Source organism: Equus caballus, chromosome 3 (assembly GCF_041296265.1).
Source record: "Equus caballus isolate H_3958 breed thoroughbred chromosome 3, TB-T2T, whole genome shotgun sequence".
In the NCBI taxonomy this organism is placed as follows: domain Eukaryota; kingdom Metazoa; phylum Chordata; class Mammalia; order Perissodactyla; family Equidae; genus Equus; species Equus caballus.
In genome coordinates, this window is record NC_091686.1 from 118162231 (window position 1) to 118175915 (window position 13685).

Here is a 13685-nt window from a genome sequence, read left to right on the forward strand (position 1 = left end):
GCATGTCCAGCTAAAGCCTGGATAGAAGCGTTGAGCAGCGCTGTTCCAAAAAAGCCCCAAACTGGGGTCAACCCAGATGCCCTTCAACAGGAGAACGGAGGAGCGAATTGTGGTTTATCCACATTCAGCAATAAAAGTGAACAAACCACTGATACAGACCACAGTGTGGGATTCATCTCACAAACGGGACGCTGCGCAGGAGACCTACACACAAGACAGGGAAGCTGTGTGGTTTCCTTTATACGAAGTTCAAGAGCAGACTGATCTGTGTTGACGGAAGTTAGAATAACGGTTCCCCGGAGTGGGTGCAGGGGTTATTGATTGGGAACGGGCATTCAGGCTGTTGGAACTTTCTATGTCTTTATCTAAATGGTGGTTATACAGGTTTATATGTATGTGAAAAAATATGTATATATAGGTATATACATAGATATGTATATAGATCTATCCCTATACATAGTATACCATATGGTACACTGTGGTACGTGAACATACCAGATATGCATAGGTGTTTATCTATGCATTGGGCTCTATGCTTAAGATTTATAAACTTGACTTTTTGTTATACACACGCACATGTATTTCCAAGCCTCCTTCCAGACCTACCACATCAGACTCTCTCAGTATCATGCATGGGAAGCTGCAGTCTGTATCCCTGCTGGTGTTGGTGCACATTGAAGTTTAACAACCAATGTTGTGGGCTGTGTGGATTGTGAAAGAGATGCTTTTCTTGTCCCCCAACTCACACCAGACCCCATTTCCCATCTGGGTTGGAACATTACAAGATTTCCACTGTCTCTAGAGAAGAAGATTGGCATGAGATTTCTCACCTGTTAGGATTGGGCACCAGGACGCTGTGAATAAGATTGTCACAGCCTCTACCTGAGACAGAAGCCACACTCTCAGGGAAACACAGATGGGCGACTCTTTTCCACTTGTCTTTAAAAATTGAAAACTAAAACCAATTGTTTTCACTCTTCTAACTCTTAGTGGATAAATACATATTTCAAACTTATAATCAGTCTGTACATGATTTTTGATTCTGTCCTCTTATGTCCATGTTTCATAATCCCCATGTTCAGCATTATTAACAAAAAGAGGCAGGTGACGTTTGTTAAGCGTCTAGAATATGCAGGGCTATTTTGTTGATGTGATTTCATTGGATCCTTGAAACAAACCAATGAGCAAAACTGAGTCTCAAAAGGATTCAGCAGCTTCACAAAGGTACATGGCCAGTACGTGGCGCAGCTGAGATTTGACCCCGATCTGTCCAACCAAGTGCTGACCAAGTGCTGTGGCTTTGGTGGAAGAGTCTACTACAGGATTCCAGCCTTGTTTTTGTTTAACTTATGGCCATAAGAATGTATCTGTCGTAAAAAGTGATACATAAACATCATCTTAAATATCTGCATTTTGTCCAACAAGGGGATGGATACACCATAATTCATTTAACCATTCCCCTAATATTTACTGTGTTTCCATTTTGGCCAGTGCAAATGCCTTAATGAACATGCTTTAACATCAACCCCAGCATTTAGGATGATTGCCTTGGGATAGATTAGTAAACATGGAATAACTAGAACAAAAACTATGCACACTTTTAAGACCTACGAACAATTTTGCGAAACTGCTCTCTAAAACCATTCTGTTAATTTGCATTCCTCTCAACAGTGAGCGAGGGCCTGTCTCATTCCAGCCTTGCAAAGGTCGGGTCAACTACTGACTTCCTCTCTCATTCCCCTCTAGAATGGAGGTTGTTCACTGATAATGTTCTGCACCTGAATAAAAGAAATTGTGTCCATTAAAATAAATAAATAAAATGCTAATATATTTGAATTTAATATGTTTATTACTTTCTCTTTTCCCTATATGAATTTCTTAGTCTTCGGAGTGTCCCTGTGAGCTCTTGAGATAGATAAATAAAGAAGCTGATACTGTTTCATGTTTGTTGTAACTAAGTTTCATGGACTATTCTTTATCTTCTAACTTTGTTTAGGTTGACTTCTGATAAAATGAGCTAAGTTTCTCTGTAATCAAATCTTATCCATAAATTTCTTCACGATTTTTCATTGCTTTTAAGCTTAGAAACCTTGAAAAACTTATTACTAAGGAATATTCACCTGTATTTTCTGTTCTGTTGTGGTTTCACTTTTTACCTGTACGTCAATTTATAAGGAGTGTGTGTGTGTCTGCACGTGTTTGTGCAGACACAAGCACGCAAGCACAACATGAGGCAAGGATCCAACTCGATATTTTTCAATTGCTAATTCGTTGAAAAGTCTCTTTTTTGTAAACCACTGTTTGTTATGTCACCTCTAATTTATACAACTTTTTAAACTCAGTAGGGTCATTTCTGGTATATTTATCCTGTCTCATCCTCAATCCACTCTTCAGTGGCACCGCATTGTTTGATTATTCTAGCTTTACAATAGCTTCTAATATCTAATAGGAGAATCCACCTTGTTACTTTTCTTTTTCAAGATATTTTGTCTTTATTTTCTGTGTATTCTTCAAGATCAATTTCAAATTTACTTTGTCAGGTTAAACATTACCTCACTGACCTTTTTTTAAATTACTATTACAGAGTTAGGTGTGTATTTGCTACTCATATTTTCAAAACCAACCATATCCTGTTTAGTGGTACTTACATAGATGGTAAATCTACAAAAAAAAAAAAAAAATAGCATAGCAATGATCAAAACCAAGATGAGGATAGTGCTTCCTTGGGGGGAGGAGGGAAGGAGATGGAATTAGGAAAGGCACGAGGGGGATTCTAAGGTATTGGCAATATTCTGTGGCTTCACTTGGATGGTGGCACATTAGTTATTTATTGGTGAATAACAGCATTATCCAAAACTTGACTACTTAAAAAAATATGTTTATTATCTCACAGTTTCTGTGGGTCAGGAGTCCAGGCACAGCTCAGCTGTGTCCTCTGCAAGACTATAATCAAGGTGTTGGTTGGGGCTGTGGTCTCCTCTGAGGCTCTACTGGAAAAGGAACTGCTCCCAAGCTCACATGGCTGTTGGCAGCTTCAGTTTCCGGCAGCCTGCTGGACTGCAGGCCTCGGTTTCTGGGTAGCTGTGGACCGGAGCTCTGCCCTCAGTTCCTGGCCACGTGGCCCTCTCCATAGGGAAGCTCCCAGCTGCATGTACCAGATGCTTCAGTCTCATGTCATGTAATCACACATGTGCAATCACATATATCCCCTCACTTTTGCCATATTCTATGTGTCTAGAAGCAGGTCACAGATTCTGCCACACTCAACAGGAGGAATCACGCAAGCACATGAAAGCTGATCATGGGGCCTTCTTAAGAGCCTGTCTGCCCCTGGTGGTTCCATGAGTGTTCATTAAATTATTCGTTAAATTGTATATATAAATTACATAGCTATACGTTAGTGTACATACATATTATGTATACATATAGGTATGCATAAATACATGTAAATATTTTATAGAGATTTCTAAACCTATGATATGTTTCACAATTTAAAAGTTCAAAAACTGTGATACAATTTTTTTGAATAAATTACTTCAGATCTGAGTGTGCCCATGTGCAGCCAGGCAAAGATCTCACTGCCTTAGGTGGCAAGCTCTGAAATGAAATCCAGAACCAACTCAAGTGCTCAGGACTGACTCTTTACTTCTGAGATAATGAAGTCGCCAGGAACTCAGAAGGCATCCTAGAGATTGCACCTTGACATTTTTGAATCATTTAGAAATTACTGCAACGCCTAATTTTTTTTTTTTTAGGAAGATTAGCTCTGAGCTAACTACTGCTGATCCTCCTCTTTTTGCTGAGGAAGACTGGCCCTGAGCTAACACATGCCTATCTTCCTCTACTTTATACATGGGACACCTACCACAGCATGGCTTTTGCCAAGCAGTGCCATGTCCGTACCCGGGATCCGAACTGGCCAACCCCGCTGCTGAGAGGTGGAATGCGTCAACTTAACCACTGTACCACCAGTCCGGTCCAGCAATGCCTAATTTTGACTTGAAAAAAGAAACGAATTCTTCTGTTTTTTTTTTTTTTTTTTAAAGATTGGCACCTGAGCTAACTGCTGTCAATCTTTTTTTTTTTTTTTTGCTTTTTCTCCCCAAATCCCCCCAGTACATAGTTGTATATTTTAGTTGTGGGTCCTTCTAGTTGTGGCATGTATGATGCCACCCCAACACGGCCCGACAAACAGGGCCATGTCTGCGCCTGGAATCCAAACGGGTGAAACCCTGGGCCGCCGAAGCAGAGCATGCAAACATAACCAGTCGGCCACGGGGCCAGCCCAAGGAATTGTTTTAACCTGTAGCTAATTTTCAAAAACTTGACGTTTTTACAATATCTCCCATGTGCACAGGCCATCTCTCCAAAGGTCGACCCTTGTTTAAGGCCCTTAATGAAGTATGATACTTGAATTCATTTACACACCTCACTTTTCTCACCAGATTTACTTCTAGGTATTTCATGTTTTTGTTTCTATTGCAAATGAGCTCTTTATTTTTAAATATAATGTCCGCTGACTGTTGCTATTCACCAGCAACATTACTGACTTTTGGGCATGCACCAAGTCTTTGCTAAACTTTCACATTCATTCTAAGAATTTTTATTTCTATTTTCCTAGGTTTTCTAGGTACACAATGGTGCCATCTGGAAACTATGCCATTTTTGTTTCCTCCTTCCCCATGGGCCATAACCCTGATTTATGTCTCCTGGAGCAAGTTCCTTAAAAAGCTTGAAACTTCAGAGTCAGACAAATCTCAGACTGCCAGCATCTGCCTTGAGAAAGTTGCTTAACCTCTCTGGGCCTCAGTTTCCTCATTTGTAACCTGGGACCACCAAAGGATCTTCCTCATAGGATTACTGTGAGAATTAGGTAAGATAATATCTGCCTTTGGCACAGTGTCTGTCTCAAAGCTCAATACATGCTAGACAAAGCATAATTATTATTATAGTTTAACAAGAACTTAAATAAAAATGACAGGACAGGGACCCCCAGGTTGTTAATACCAAGCTGGGTGGTGGGAGCAGGCATATACTGACATATACTGATGTATGCTGTGTCTCCTCCCTCCCAGGGCTGTGCTGAGTGCCTTCTAAGCATCTTTTTACTAAACTAACAGCCTCATGGAGGTAAATGGCTGTTCTGGCACCCCATAATCACTCGAAGGGAGGGGGACCCCAGTCCAGCCTGCCTCGCTGCAGAGCCTGTGCTCGTCTCTGCTGGTCCGTCCTGGGGGAGGATCAGACATCACTCAGCCCAGAGGTTCTCGACCCCGGCGGCACGTTAGGAACATCTGAGGATCTCGAACAGCATGTTGAGGCCCAAGCCCCACCGCAGACCAAACGGATTTGACTCTCTGAGGGTGGCTCTGACATCAGTATCTTTTCAAAGCTCCCCAGATGAATGTAATGGCCAGGGCTGAGAACCACCAGTGGCCCCATTATGGCATCTAGAACATTGACATTTTAGGCAATAATCATGGCGGCCTGGCACCAAATTCCAGATGAGCTCAAGTTCATGCTCCCTCTCTTTCTCATAAATTAACTCATCCATTGCTGCCTATGATGGTTAATTTTATGTGCCAACTTGGCTGGGCCACAGTGCCCAGATATATGGTTAAACACTGTTCTGGATGTTTCTGTGAAGGTGTTTTTTGCATGAGATTAACACTTAAATCAGTAGACCTTGAGTAAAGTAGATTGCCCTCTGTAATGTGGGTGGGCCTCATCCAACCAGTTGAAAGCTTTTTTTGAAATTTTTTTTTTTGAGGAAGATTAGCCCTGAGCTAACTGCTGCCAATCTTCCTCTTTTTGCTGAGGAAGACTGGCCCTGAGCTAACACCCGTGCCCATCTTCCTCTACTTTATTTGTGAGACGCCTACCACAGCATGGCTTGCCAAGCAGTGCCCTGTCCACACCCGGGATCTGAACTGCTGGCAAACCCTAGGCCGCCGAAGTGGAAGGTGAACATTTAACTGCTGCAGCACCACGCTGGCCCCTGAAAGCTTTAAGAGAAAAAAGACTGTCCTCCCCCGAGCAGGAAGGAACTCTGTAGCAGACGACCTTTGGGCTCGGACTGCCGGTCTTCCCTGGGCCTCCAGCCTGCTGACCTGCCCAGCAGATTTTGGACTTGCCCCTCCACAAATCACATGAGCCAATTCCTTAAAATAGATCTCTCTCTCTCTGTTCTCTCTATCTCCACACACAAACACACACACACACACACACACACACACCCCCCTACAAATCCTATTGGTTCTGTTTTTCTGGAGAATCGTAACACACAGCCATAATCAAAATTGGCCTCTTGTTCAAGAAAATCATACATAAAGCATCCATTCTTCTTTGGAAAACCATGACTAGACAATGAAGGATATAGAAGCACAGAATTTTCAGTCTAGGGGAGAATAATACAGATCACTTGGTCTAACTGAAATAGGGGTGCAGAGATAGAAATAACCTTAGGGTGTGTTTATCTTCCACATATGAGTGAAATCATATGGTGTTTGTCTTTCTCTGTCTGGCTTACTTTGCTTAACATAATACCCTCAAGGTCCATCCAGGTTGTTGCAAACGGGACAATTTTGTCTTTGTTTTATGGCCAGGAGGTATTCCATTGGGTATATATACCACATCTTTTTTATTCACTCATCTGTCAGTGAGCACTTAGGTTGCTTCCACGTCTTGGCTATTGTGAATAATGCTGCACTGAACATAGGGGTGCACAGATCTCTCTGAATTGTTGATTTCATGTTCTTTGGATAAATATCCAGTAGTGGGATAGCTGGATCGTATGGTATTTCTATTTTTAATCTTTTAAGAAATCTCCATACTGTTTTCCACAATGGCTGCACCAGTTTGCACTCCCACCAGCAGTGTATAAGGGTTCCCTTCTAACCACATCCTCTCCAACATTTGTTATTTTTCGTCTTGGTAATTTTAGCCATTCTGACAGGTGTAAGGTGATATCTCATTGTAGTTTTGATTTGCATTTCCCTAATAATTAAGGATATTGAAGATCTTTTCATGTGCCTGTTGGCCATCTGTGTACCTTCTTTGGAAAAATGTCTGTTCATATCCTCGCCCAGTTTTTGATTGGGTTGTTTTTTGTTGTTGTTGTTGAATTGTATGAGTTCCTTATATATTTTGGAAGTTAACCCCTTGTCAGACATATGATTTGCAAATATTTTCTCCCAGTTGGTGGGTTGTCTTTCCGTTTTGTTGCTGGTTTCCTTTGCCTTGCAGAAGCTTTTTAGTCTGATGTAGTCCCATTTGTTTATTTTTTCTTTTGTTTCCCTTGCCTGAGTAAACACGGCATTGGAAAAGACAAAAAGACGCCCTGCTAAGACCGATAAAGAGACCAGAGTAGCAGTTACCAGAGAGGAAGGGGGTGGGGGATAGGGGAAAGGAGTAAAAGGAGACATATGTATGGTGATGGATGAAACCAGACTAGTGGTGGTGGGCATGATGCAGTCCATACAGAAACGGATCTGTAATAATGCACACCTGAAATTACACAAGGTTATAAACCAATGCGACCTCAATCAAACAATTTAACAAAATAAAAGTACACGCACCTCACCTTCCCACCCCGGCCCCCAAAGAGAAATAACCCTGGGGTGATTTTGTCCCGGATTTAGCAGTGTCTGGAGACATTTTTGGTCGTCATGATGGGGGGGGGGGGGTAGTGAGGGAATGGGAAGGGGGTGCGAGGTTGCTACCGGCATCGAGCGGGCAGAGGGGGCGGGGATGCTGCAAACAACGCAGAGTTACCCGGTTTAAATGCGGCAGTGCCGAGGTTGAAAAACCCCGGGTCAGGACGGGGAAACTCTTAGTCACCAAGGAAATTACCTCACACCCGGTGGAAGGGGGAGGACTGCATTCAAATTAGGAAGGAGCCCTGAAGAAGCAAGGCGAACCGAACAGGACTGGGAAAACAAGTCGGGGTCCGGGGTAACATTACTGAAAAGGCCAAGAAGCTTCAGGGAAGTTCCCGAGAGACCGGTGAGGCCTTGGAGGCAGGACCCGGAGTCCAGCCAATGGGAACTTCACGGGCAGGAGGCGGAGCTTGAGTACGTTCCTAAGCGGCCTTGCACTCTGAAGCTCTCGCAGAGGGAGTTCTGGCACCAAGTCTGAGCGCGGCGCCCGAGGTGGTGAGTAGCTGTCTAGTGTTTGTGGCTGCACGGATTGCGGTTGTTTTAAACCTCGGGAGCAATCCGATAAACTCCCCGGGGGCCCAGTGGGGAGGGATCGGACGACAGAGTTCTGGTCTTCTCTCTGCCAAGAATGATCTTATTGTACTGATTTTAAGATGTGTGTGACTTCGCCTTTTAACTTCTGAGCAATTGGGCTGCATCCAGGGGTAGCAGTAATGTATGTGATGTTCTCAACACAACACCAATTGCAGACACCCTCAGGAAGGGTCTATTAAAGAGTTTATGAATAACTGGCAAAAGTGAATTAGATAATAAACAAATAAATGACACTTCAGTTCCTTTGTCTGTCAGTGGGGATGTTGAAACAATTCAGGCGGTTGTGTGAATCCAGTTGGATGATATAAAAACATGTTTGAACAAGTTAAATGTCTTTTAAAAACCCCAGAGGTTCTGCTCTCTTGTGTGTCTTATATCCCAGAGCATGTTTCCAGGATGATGTTAAAGACAAAGACAAACAGAGAGGGAGGGTTGTGTTGAGATGACTGTGCCTCAACCTCAGGGTGACAAACACGTGTGACCGAAGGTGCAGGAGCAGGCTGGGCGACACGTGGTTGGAGGTGCGTGTGAATGTCCACTTAGGCCTTGTAATTTATGGCTGGTTCCATGGGATATATGTTCAGGGAACTGGGAGAAGCCGGGGTGCTGGAGAAAGTGAAAGGAGAAGAGCAGAGGGAGGTGACGTTGATGACAACCGTGGGGGTCAGATCATCGGAATATTGTAGGCTAAGTGGTTTGAGTTTAATTCTAAGGAAAATGGGAAACCACTGGAGGGTTTTAGGAAGGGTAACAGCATGATCTGATTGACATTTAAAAGGATCAATCTTACTGTTGAGGGCAACTGGATTGCAGGGTGGAAAGGGTGAGGCACGGAGAGCCGTTGGGGGGGCGCCTCAGCGATGCGGGCAAGATGGTGACGGCTCAGGGTGGAGCGATGGGAATGGGCAGCTGTGGGATCCGTTTTAGCAGCAGAGCCCATGGGACAGATTAAATGTCAGGTGACAGAAGTAGTGAGCGATGGAGCAGGGTTAGACTCTTGGCCTGAGCCACTGTGGGCCTGTCTCTGCACCACTGACTGACACCGATGGCAAAGACTGGAGGGAGAATGTGTCTGGGTGTGAGAAACAGTGACTTCTCTTTGGCCAGAAGGCTTCTTTAAAGGAAAGGATCACGTGGCTTGGAGGAGAGGTCATTTGGGGCAGGGGTTCATGAGCACTCTCTTCAAATGCTCGCATGCCTGTGGTGGGGAACAGAGGTAGCCTTGATTCTCTGTGCCCTTAGACACCAAGAGCAAAGCCGAGTGAGGGACAGGTAGAGAAGCAGATTTCAGCTCACCTAGACATCTCATAATGGAAGTGGCATGGGCTGTGGGGTCCGAGGAAGGAGCATGCCGCCCTGGCTCTGCTGTCACCAGCAGTATGATTGGGACGAGTTATTTAAACTCTTTGAGACTCCATTTCAATATCTCCTAACACTATAGAGGTGACACTACGATAATACCAACAATCATAGCAAACACTTTTATCACACTTTTAACATGTGAGGCACTGTTCTAGCGGCTTTCCATGGATTAACTCATTTGCTACTCAAGGCAGCCGATGACATAGGTGCTGCTATCATTGCCATACTAGAGTGGAGGCTCAAAGAAGTTGAATTACTTGCTCAAGGTCACTCAGCAAGTAAGGGTACTGTTGTCATGCATCATATGATCTCTGAAAGGTACGGAGTGGCATGTGCTGTCCTTCGTCTCGACCTGTCAAAGACGTCAACCAAAACACAACATGGATGATTGTTAACGTTTTGTGATGACACAATTCTGTGCAGTTTCAGGATGAAAATCCAACATGATCTCAACAGTCTGAAATGGTGGATGGAAACTCACAAGTTGGTGTGTGATGCAGATCAATGGCGAGGCGGCTCTGCGGTTAGATTCCAGGTTCAGTCACACGGAGTCGCACTTTACTGCTCAGACCACATCCGGAATGTTCTGTTCCATTCTGGGGGCTTCTCTGATGAGAGGCATCCTGACAAGCTGAAATCCATTCAGAGGAGCTGGATCCATTCAGTGAGCTGATGAATTAGATCATGTCAGAATGGAGGATGTCTACTGGATGAAAGGACACCGAGGACGAGTTCATGGATGGTAAATGGGAAGAAAGCATTTGTAATATCTGAAACTGACGTGGGATTATGTCTACAATGCACAAGCAACTTCTGAAAATCACCAAGAAAGACAGGAAGCGCAATGGAGCAGTGGCAAAGGAAATTAATGGGCAGATCACAGACACGGAAACAGGAAGCTGGGGCAAGTCTTTGAAGAGAGTCCACTGAAGCTAATTCCCAGAGACGTGCAGATGAAACCAACACCCTGTTAGCCGGGCTGCCCCGGGAGAGCCGAGTGATTCACTCGCCAAGTCGAGGCCCTCGTGTGTGAGGCACAGGCCCTCTGGGTGGGGCACAGTCATCCCAGTTCTAATGTCAACACCGTTTCAGCAGGTGACGCCCAATGTTGTTGGGGATGTGGGCGTGGAGACCGACCCCATTGGAGGTGGGAACGTGCCTGGGAGAACATTGAGATGCAAACTTTCTCAATTAAGTACACTTATTATGTAGGCTCCAATAATTCTGCTCCTGGGTCTGTGAGCCCAAACAAACTCTCAGCCAGGGCCAAGGGGTCACGTGAGTGAAGGCTCGCCACTGTGCTGGTGGATGGCTGCAGGCCTCTGGGCCACCATCTTTGGGGAGTGCTCTCCATAGGTCGTTAGAGTCAATTTTCCATCAGTCCAGTGAAGCTGATACTGTTCTCCTCATCTTCCAGAAGAATAAACTGGAACTCGTGAGATTAAGTAACTGGATTAAGATCATGCCGCTTATAAACAGCAAGGCTGAGACCCACATTGCAGTTCCACCCACTTCATGACGAGAAAGAAGAGGTGGAACTGGAGAAATCCTTCTTTCCCATCACTATTGCTGTTCCTTCCATTCTGTACTCCTCCCTTCTTCATTTCTAGATCAAAGCAAGAGAAAAGAGGCATTACAGAAAAAAAACGGGTCTGGCGAGAGTGGGCTGAAGGCGTCAGTTTGACCTTCTAGAATTCTGACTTCACTTAAGATTCTTACCCCAGCCCCTATGATGCTTCATGCAACAAAAATTCTTAGAAGAAAAATACCAGCTAACATCTATGAAGCCCACGTATCAGGCACTATTCTAAGGGCTTTACATGTCTGTGTCAGTTAATCCTCATGGGGACCCTGTGAAGCAGGAAGGATGTTTAGCATCTCCACTTTACAGATGAAGGAACGGAAAACTAGAGAGGTTAAGTAACTTTCCCAAGGTCACACATCTGGAATATAAACCCTGGCTGTCTGAATTTGGGGCCCATACTTCTAGGCATTCGAACTTTGGGAGTCTGTGCAGTGAGGTGGAGCTGTTGGCCTGGTTTGGCTTCTGCTCTGCTCACTGCTCATTGCATTTTGGAAGGATCGTTGAACTGCTCTGGGCCTCAGTTTTCTCATTGTAAAGTCTGGATAAAAATAGCATTCCCCTTCTAGGGTTATTATGAGGTATAACATCTGCAAAGAAATCAATAAGTTATTGTCATTAAAGTTTCATTACCGTTGAATTACATGTCTCTTCCTTCTAGGGATCAATGCAAATGCCCCAGAACAAACCTGGGATGCTGTGTTTGGTGCATAGGCCCTTTGGGATGGCTGGAGGACCCCCAAGGAGTGGATGTTGGAGGGCTGACTACATTTTAAGAGGAAAGAGCAGAGGGTGGGCTGAGACCCTGGGCCCCGGCAAATGAGCTGAGCTCAGCACACTGACAAGGGGCCTGGAAAATTGAGCCACGGGCCTTCACAGGCAGAGCAGATGTGAGCATGTAGGTGCTTGAATCGGGGAGGAAGGACATGAGGGAGAGCCGCCAGGCTTTGGAACCAGACAGATCTGAGTTCGAATCTCACCTCGTCTCAGCCCTTGCTATGTGCCCTTGGCACGTCACTCAAGCTCTCCTTCCCAGCTGTGGGCTCTCCATGGTGCCCTTGCAGGGCGATTGAGGACTCAGTGAAATAAGCTCAGATGAGCGCTTTGTCCAGCACATAGCAGTCACTCAAGAACCCTGACCTCCCTTCCCGTTGAAGGCCCAGGAACGCGGGGGCTGAGGACAGCTGGCTTTGGACCGAGTTCTTATGACCACAGACGATGGACTTGAGTCACCCGCCTCAGTTCCCTTATTTCTTCTCTACGAAAACAGGAAGAGAACCAGATGATGTCCACTTGGCAAGTCTCCCACATGGGTTTCAGCTGATGCAGCTGCTTTTTATAATAAAGCTGTCTTCTTTTTTAACTTAACTCTTCAAAGAACAAAATGGGCTTTTAAACAAAACGTTAAAAATCAGAATTGGGAGAAAATAATGCCAGATAAGAGAGGTCAAGACTCTAAAACTGTATTTCTTTGTTTCTCTGTCTTCCTGCCTTCCTGCACCACCAAAACCCAGGCAAGGAATGCAGTGTGGTTTCCCGCAGACACAGAGCATCAGCAGACAGCAAGGACCAACGTTATCACTGACCTTAGAAATGGAACCATGGTTCTCTGGAGCCCTCTCAACTTTTTCCCCAAGAAGTAGGCCCTCTTCCATTTTTACACATGAGCACTTAAATGGAAAAAGAAAAGGGGTGAAAATGAAGCATTGTGGGAGCGAAGGTGGATGGTGCTGAGGAGATGTCCTTAATTAAATGTTGTCAGACGTCAACTAGATGGGGTGACAGGGCGAGTTCCCCCTGCCCATCCTCCCTGGGGCTCCAGAGTAGACGATTTGCACACAAGAAATCAGGATGTAATTTCCTGGCTGAGGACCTCGGCTCTGCTCGCAGCACTGCTCCAGTTTCCAGGAGGAAAGTGCCGCCAGTGACTTCAAGCCAGTGCAGAAGGGAGAGGTGTGGGCTCCTCACCCAGTGGGTTGCCTTTCCTTCCTCTGCCCTCTGGCGCTGCACTTACTGTGATTGTGTTTGACTTTGTTAACCCTGGTTTGGAAACACGGGCTAAAAGTGCTTGATTCCACGGTGGAAGCTGGTACTGTCCGTGTCTGCATGTTGCGCAAGAACCTGCTCCAGGAACGGCTCAGCCTGCCTTCAATGACACCTTCATCACCAAGTCACTAAGCTTTTATTGAGCACCTTCTATGAGTCAGACACCGTGCAGGCTGCTAGGGTGTGTCTGTGAACAAGACACACGTAGGTTTTCGCCCTCCTGGGGAAGGCAGCAAACACCATGTCAGCAGACAGAATGATTGTGAAGAGTGACAAGTGCTAGGAAGGACACAAAGGAGGGGCTGGATGGGGAATGAAGGGAGGGCCTGGCAGACACTCAGAGGGTCCTCCCTGTGCTGCAGGATGCCGTCGAGAGACGATCCTCCAAGGGAGGTGCTGAGAGCCAGGTGGCAGCCAGAGAGAGAGGAGATGGAGGTGGGAGA

The 13685-nt window shown here is 45.3% G+C and overlaps 1 protein-coding gene across 8 annotated transcripts in view; it reads left to right on the top strand.

Moving 5' to 3' along the window:
* Positions 1-7786: 7786 nt before the first annotated feature.
* Positions 7787-13685, top strand: part of SLC2A9 (solute carrier family 2 member 9) — a 225401-nt gene continuing 219502 nt past the window's right edge. For 3 of the 8 annotated variants that reach the window (XR_011437223.1, XM_070262706.1, XM_070262707.1), the window contains exon 1: positions 7879-8153. The gene's annotated coding sequence lies outside the window, so the exon portion shown is untranslated. Of the gene's footprint in view, positions 8154-13685 lie in introns of all 8 variants that reach the window. The other 5 variants (XR_011437222.1, XM_070262711.1, XR_011437224.1 and 2 more) reach the window with 3 other exon arrangements.